The 7,982-nt window shown below is 34.8% G+C and overlaps 1 pseudogene across 1 annotated transcript; it reads right to left on the bottom strand.

Moving 5' to 3' along the window:
- Nucleotides 1-1,410: 1,410 nt before the first annotated feature.
- LOC145066681 (7-deoxyloganetic acid glucosyltransferase pseudogene) lies at nucleotides 1,411-6,838 on the bottom strand (annotated as a pseudogene). Its single transcript, XR_013688788.1, has 9 exons — nucleotides 5,512-6,838; nucleotides 5,255-5,404; nucleotides 4,767-4,864; nucleotides 4,214-4,385; nucleotides 4,009-4,095; nucleotides 3,870-3,908; nucleotides 3,656-3,768; nucleotides 2,161-3,561; nucleotides 1,411-2,075 (listed from the first exon to the last, which is right to left on the bottom strand). The product of XR_013688788.1 is annotated as a 7-deoxyloganetic acid glucosyltransferase pseudogene (transcript).
- Between the last annotated feature and the right edge of the window lie 1,144 nt (nucleotides 6,839-7,982).

Here is a 7,982-nt window from a genome sequence, read left to right as displayed (position 1 = left end):
TAAGTACTGAATATCTCCAACTAATGATCCATAGAGAGCAAGATTGGAGAACAGTGGACCATCTGAAGTGAAAGTCTCATCTATTGCAAGATGAAAGACCCCATTCACTAAAATTACCATAAAGCCAAACATGCTACATGCATATTCATAATTATAATTCACACTCGTGGTCTAAATACAAAAGCATGGATACAAACCAACTAAAAGGGTTTTTACAAAGTTTCATAACTAGTTGTATAAACACATAACTACCCAAGAATTTATAATCCATATACATATATGTATACCAAGTAAAAATGTAGTAGTGTCAACTACTCTAAGTCCTCCAACAAAGCCTGTTTACTCTGGATCCTTATCACCTGAAATAGTTAAACACTGAAAGGGATAAGCGGGCGTCGCTTAGTGAGTTCAAAAAATAGATACAATATAACGTTATGCCATATACATAACAATATGATATGAACAAAAAGAAACAAATGACAACAAAGGCTTATATGTGTATCAAATGAAGGACTTTCCAAATCAATAAATGGTTAAATTCAAAGGATTACAATCAATGAGACACAATAATTTAGGATCATAAACATCATAAATTCCAGCCCAAGTGTTGAAATAATATATCTACTGGTATCAAACTTCACATTAATTCACATTAATTCTCAAAGGTATATTGTATATATTTGTATTTGTGTTGGGTGTATTGTGAAACTCTTATGCAGGTTTCCGGGTTAATGCGCGGGTTTATGGGCTGCTCCATGGAGCTAAGTATCCGAGATATTTAAAGTGTTGTATTATCTCATTTGAACAGACGTGATAGATATTTTTCTCTGTATTCACTCTCTCTTCTCTCGTATTAGGGTTTCTCTCGTTTTAGGGTTTCTTGTATAGAAAATGTTAGAGGCTTATATAATCGTTTGAGTGTGAGTGTATATGTAGAGAGGTTTCTAATGTAAGTACATGTTTGATCGAACGGGTTTATAGTGAATAAACTGTTCAAGTTGGGAATCGTTTGGTGTTTTTACTTTCTTGACATGGTATCAGAGCTTCAGGCTTCGTTTTCTTCTTCTTGATGTTCATCGTGGATTTTATTCTTCCCAGAACGTCATCATAAAAGGTTGTTTCTAACTCCTTTCTGTTTCTTCACAGTTTTGTTTTGATTTAGAGTATAGTTCAAGAAACATCTAGATCTTGTACATAAACTGTTGTTTGATCATTTTCGAATTAGTTTTTTTAGATCCTGGTACTGTGAGTTCTCTTTGGATTCTTGCAGGTTCTTTCTCTTTTTGTGTTGTGTTGGATGCATGCGTAACTTTCGTTGATTAATCTATTTGTCTGAAATAACTCTCTAGGGGTCGGATTTCATCACCGATAAACCCTAAGTAGGGAACGGACAAATAGAGTCGATCCTTCTCAGCTTCGTCTCAGTAGCACTGTGAGGGATTTCTTGTTCTCTTCTTGACTCGTTAAAAACCCACCAACAGCACAATGTGCGAGGACCTCTTCTTGTGGTGCCCAATCTACAATACACCCCATTTCTTTCGTAACCTCCAGTAGCTGACTTTCAACTTGAGACTCGTCGTACCCACCTGTGATTGACCCTGGACGTCTCACCCATAAAAAGGGTTTCCGACTATTAACCAAACCATGCCATATTTCGAGCATTTGGTCAACACTCATGGTTGAAAGACTCCCGATACTGATGTAAACAATAGTTTTTGGTGGGTGTTTGTCGAGCCATGAGAGGCAAGTTCTATCTTCCTTCCAAACATTGTTTGATAAAGTGGTTTCTGAGGATTCCGATGGCATGAGTTGAGCTTTATGGAGAGCGTGTAATGGGCCTATGGTGTATATATTTGGACAAAGCTTTCGTATGTATGGAAGTACAAGAGAATCCAAGTCATCGAATATATTGAGTATGAGACCTTGAGCTCGAGGAAGGGTTTGAGCTTCTTTTAATGTTCGTTGAATTTCAGGGTCTGATATGTCATTAATACGACAAAAAGCAGCAAGAACCCGTTTTTGGAGAATATGTTCCATTCCAGGGACATGTTTTACTAGTTCATCTAAATCGTTCTCTGATGAAAAACAAGAAAATGAATAAAAGACGTTATTCTACATTTCTATTACGTCTTTACTTTCAGTTCAAAAAAAGTATGATACCTTTAACCGGAATATGGCCAGCTTCAATAAGAGCAGCAAGATTGAAATGAGAAGTCCACAAGCAGGATGGACTAAGGGTTGCAAAGAAAAACAGAGGAATCGACGTCTCTACCGCTACTTCCACAGCAAAACTATACACCTCATCGGGTATCATCATTGTCACTGGATGCTCCGATCTCCTACTCAGGCTACCGGAAATCATCATCTCCCGGAAAAGTGGTTTAGTCACAGCATCTATAGCTGCCATAACTTCCTCAAACCGGTCTCCGGTGACCGGGTTTTCATCCTCGAGTCCATCAGGGACCGTCTCAAATTTGAAGTTTGGGTAACGGTTGAAACGGGATAAGACGTCGCTGTGGCGGAGGAGTGGGCGGTGAATGTGATCGGTGTTGAGGAAGGTGACATGGATGCCGGAAAGACAAAGGAGTTCGGCTAACTTGAGAGCGCAGTTAACAGGTCCTTGGAATTGTATGGGAAAGATTAGTACATGAGGTTGAAGAACATTTCTAGTGTGGATTTCTTGATGATTTTGGTCCATTTTCAAATTGATCTGGATCTTTTTTTCCTGATAACTAGTGAAGAAGCCCGTGCGATGCACGGGTCGGATTTTTTTTGGTGGATCATGAAAATAGGACGCTATAATTGGTTGCTTCTGAAAGTACGATGCTTAAAAACAAAGTAAAGTACAAATAGATGTTGCAATCATTAGCAGCTTGTGTTAGGTTCGAACAAATGAAAATACAATGATATCATGGACGATACGTTGCTATTTTCGGTAACAATCTAATCTTTTCTCAAGATCACTAATTGACTGAAAATCCTCCATATGAGCCACCCCAACAATTCGCCTACAAAAAAAAAAGCGTAATTTACACATTTCACAAACAGTCAAACAACGCAAACATTACATTACATTATCATTATGGCAGAAGCAAATCCAAGGGATTCATGGAACAAATCTCTGTTTGACAAGCTAGCAAAACCCCAAATCATTACAAATTTTCGGAAGGTATGCCTCACCAGGCCCCTTTTTGTGTATGTCCTAAACAGAAGTAAACTTTTTATAAAAAAATATTCCAACTTTCTGCTATTGTATCCATTATCCATTTTTTATATGTCGGTAATCTCGATATTTACCACTTTAAAACCAAAAATCTTTTAAAAGCATAATTACAAATCAAATGAAAACTACATTCTTTCCGGTCATTCCCTTGATCCACATGTCCATCTTTTGCAAAATAAGCTAAAAATAGATTTCCAATAAAAGCAACAATGTCAGACTCCATTGGCCCATAGAATGCAAATTATGGGTTAATGACTTGACTTGACTCATGGGTAACCATGACCGAACCCATATGGAGATCAACATGTATTAATGGTGCTTGTGTTTTTTCACAGAACCTGCACAAATTCAATATCATAGTTCATACAACATATGTAAATGCCTAAATGGGAAACATAATACAACATAAAGAGGGTAAAAAGGTACTTAGACCTAATCAAGATAAGGTAAAGTCCAATGGTTAAATTCTGAAATTTTGTAAGGGTCTGAAAACACCACGTGCTTTGTCAGCCTACATAACTCCATATTTCCACAAAATTCAGTCACTACATTAAAGCATTTAGTAAACACATGAGTTATGTTTATATATTTATGCACAATATAATGACAATTATAATGCTTCTTATAAATAGGAGTAAAGGGTCACCTGCACTTTTGCGTTGTGTACTTGTGCGAGTTGTGTTTGCTTATAATGTTGTCATATCAAAAGATGAATTAGAAAAATAAAAATTCAGAAAATTTCAATCTTTTATGAAATAAAAACATCATTGGGTCAAGGAATTTACCTAAACATAATGGTTCATGGTGTGTATTCCGATGATCACACAGGTGAAGATTTATTTCCTTGTTATCTACTGCTCCCATTTACCCCCCTGAAAAAAAAAATCAAACATAAATAAGCTAAAGAAAAAACCAAATAATAGAATTGAACATTTGTAATTAAAAAAGAACCAAATAACAAAATTGAATCTGAAACACATATCATATTACTTGTTTGTGATCAAAACACATAGTAATGGAGCACCGGAATCAAGTGGCAAATTGTCTGCCCAATGCAACACAAAGTGCTCATCAGCAACCATGTGATCAGAGTAGCCACCGTATGTGAGTGTGCCATCGGACGAATCAGTGTAGACAAATTCCATTCAATGTGGTATTGAATCTGAAAAAATTGGTTTTATCGATATAAAAAGTGTGCAGGGACAATATGGTCTAAAAAAATGCAAAAATTTATGTTTTTAATATCGTCCTAAAACTATAAAAAAAAATGAGTTTTATTAATAAAAAAACAATGTTTAGGGCAATATTGTACTAAAACTGTAAGAAATTGAATGTTATTAATATAAACATCACGTCCTTTATATGTTTGTCAACTACATTAAAACTTTGAAAAAGAGAATGCTAGTAAGCTTTTAACACAATATTAAGCTCTTGCCTATAAACGAATCCAAACATGTCAATGAAACCCTTCACAAAACACTAAAAATATAAAAATGAAGCATCCCTCGTGTTCTTCAGAAAAAAAAAAGTTTAAAACAGATACCTTTTTGGGTTGTTTGATTGCACCAATCGTAATTTTGTGTCATCTGAGCAATAGGTCATTCAGTCATTCTCACTCACCCCCTTCAAATTCTTTCAAACCTGCACATCACAAATATGTTTGCCATTTTAAAAAGGCATAAAAGCTAATTTTTATAAAATACATTGCTTTAAATTATATAACTACAAAATTGTAAAATGGTCAAAAGCTATTAAATTATATAAGATGTAATCAGATTTCTCAAAAGTACATATAAAATCAATGAAATCAAGCAGAAATTAGTCTGTCTTACTGCAACTGTTATTGGAAATCACTATTAAAAAAATAATAAAAAGAAATTTGTTACAAACTTCCTGCCTGCAAATCTAGAACAGTTAAGAAAAACTGCTTATTAATCAAAAATCAAGAATGAAGATAACTTGTTCTTCTTTTTGTTTATTCATGGTGAAACAGAGTAAGGGTAAATTGGGAAATGAGAATCATAATCATACCCACAAAGGAATCATTGCTGGGAAATTGAAGGGGCATATACCAGCACAAACACCAATAGCCTCTCTGATCCATTAAAGGCCAGCCAAATCCTTGTTCTGGTTCAGGTTTTCAATGTTGGTTGTACCAGGCATGGGACCCACATCACCATCCTGGTGCCAACAGTCAAATATTATAGGAAAATATGGAGAAGTTTAATATCAATACTTTAATAAGAAATATTAAAAGATAGGAGAGTTGATAATAAAAGTATGAATACCTTTGTTGAATATTGATAATAGAGTTGACCTTTTTATAATTCGTGCAACATAGAGCAATAGTGATCATTTCAGTTGTTGCAGCTACTCCTGTCCTAATTCCAATCCATCTGGTCTCCTTTTTTACATAATGCTTTCCATTTAGGCTTTACTCATTTAAGAGTTGAGTTTTATCAACAAAAATTAGTGAAATAAAATCTAACATTAAAATTGGATTATTGGTCTCAAAAGCACAGATCCATGGAGATAGAACTAACATGATCCATTCAAAATTCATTAAGTCAAATTAAATTAAATGAGATATAAAAGAAGACTTGATCATAAACTAAGATTGTGTAAGCTCTCTTCTGCCCTGTTAAAAGGGTAAAATAGTCAACTATCGTTCAAAATTTATATCCATCAGGACGAGACGACCGACAGTCCGTAGCTGGAATATAACATCTTTGGAAATCAAGAAATCCAGCTGAAAAGGTAAAAGCGAGAAGGCACATGTGGTTATGTTCATATGTTTGTGAAAGCTTACGAACACAACCATATGTACCTTCGAATATGAAATCAGTAAATCACCTTAAAGTCGTTTCTCTATTGAGGATATTTTATCTAAAACGACGTGGATAAACCGTAAAAGACCACAATTAGACATATGAATCAGCACCTTCCGACGTTTGTATTGTTGTCGATGCGGTGTGAGGGCAAAGAAAGAGCGGTGGTGCACTGGTCCTTCGATGGCGGTCGAGGAGAAGCATAAGTGAGAACAGTAGGGTCTGATCGTTTCCCTGAAATCACCGTGCTCTCCAAACGTAGGGGAATTCGAGTATGAGAGGAATTTAGAGGCAGAGGGGTTTGGTATGTGAGATGGAAGCGTCGGTCGATTTTCTACAGTAGGGAGAGGGAAGAATAGAAACGATGGAACTTGGAAGTCCTTCCGATTAGGTTAGATACAGAAAAAAAATGGGCATATAAAAGCGGGTTGGCCCAAAACAATTGGTTATGTAGCCAGGCGGTGGAGCACATTGACGGATGATTTACAGAATTAAAATGAAAAGGGTAAGAATCGCATTGAAGGGACGCAGAAGGAAAATGAAGCGGTGGAAGCTCTACGAAACAATGGCGGTGGGAAGAGATACAATTGAGGGTGAGTAAGCAAGGATATGCAGAAGAGAAGAAGAGAAAAGAGAAGAAGCCACGTATCTGTTGTGTCAGAAGCTTGGCGGTGGTGGAATACACAGTTTCCAGAAACACGAATAAATGAATTAGAAGGAGCAAATTGTAATTCGAAGAAAGAAATGGGTCTGCGGTGGACCTACAAAACGGCAAAAAATGCCCGTAAAAGAAAGCAGACACAACTGCAATCCCATTCGACCAAAACTGTCAAATCCTTAGCAGTTTACTTTAGCTAAGGATCGACAATTAATATATATATATATATATATATATATATATATATATATATATATATATACTAGCCGTTTACCCGCGCAAAGCGGTGGGCGACAAATAGTTTGTTTCGACAATTAATTTCTTTTCGATGGAGAATGATTATTTTCAATTCAATCATTAGTTTGTTTTAACAAACATGTCATATTAAAAATAAAATTTTTTTAATGAAATGACCAAATTATAGGGTGTTGAGTATTTATTTGGATGAAAAAAGATCTGATCAAAACCTTGTAAGAGAAAATTTATAGGAGTTTGTTTAAATTTTAATATTATTTTATTAGTGATTAGTTGTACAATTAGCTTAATGATTTGGACGTCTTAAAAAAATATTATTATTTTATTCAATCTATTTTTAGAAATAATGGGATTTGTTTATATATATATATATATATATATATATATATATATATATATATATATATATATATATATATATATATATATATATATATATAGTGTAGTGATTAATGAGTATGAAACAAGTGGTATAAATTGAAGGCGAGCCAACAAGATAATGTATTTAAAACATTGGAAAGGTCGAAAAGTTGTCAAGATCCATGCGAGGAAATCGATTTCTGCTCACCACGAGACTGGAAAAGCCACGCGAAGGGCGGACTGGGTGGTTCCAACGCAGAGTAACTATAAATTGTATTTTAAATTTACATATTGTTAAACCTCGTAAAAAATGACTCGATACAAAAACCCGACACGAAATTAGCGGGTTAGGGTCAGAGATTTCGACACGTTTATGTAAACGGGATAATACGATACGACACGATAATTAAACGGGTAGGGTTAGGGTCAAGACTTTCAACTCGAAAATGACTCATTTAATTATATATTAATTATTATAAGTTTCATATTTTTTATAAATATATTATATGTTATAGACTTGTAGTGGGCCAAACTCAATAATTACAAGTAATATTCAAATTTTCAAACTTACTTAATTTTAGTCATCCTCATGATCTATCCACTTTGCTCTCCAACTTTAACTATTTTCATTTTTCCTTCTAAACTTACTATAAATTTT

This window comes from Lactuca serriola, chromosome 8, assembly GCF_051521515.1.
Source record: "Lactuca serriola cultivar US96UC23 chromosome 8, Lser_US96UC23_V15, whole genome shotgun sequence".
NCBI lineage: Eukaryota > Viridiplantae > Streptophyta > Magnoliopsida > Asterales > Asteraceae > Lactuca > Lactuca serriola.
Note: the sequence above shows the minus strand (reverse complement) of the source record. Positions and strands in the feature narration are given on the sequence as shown.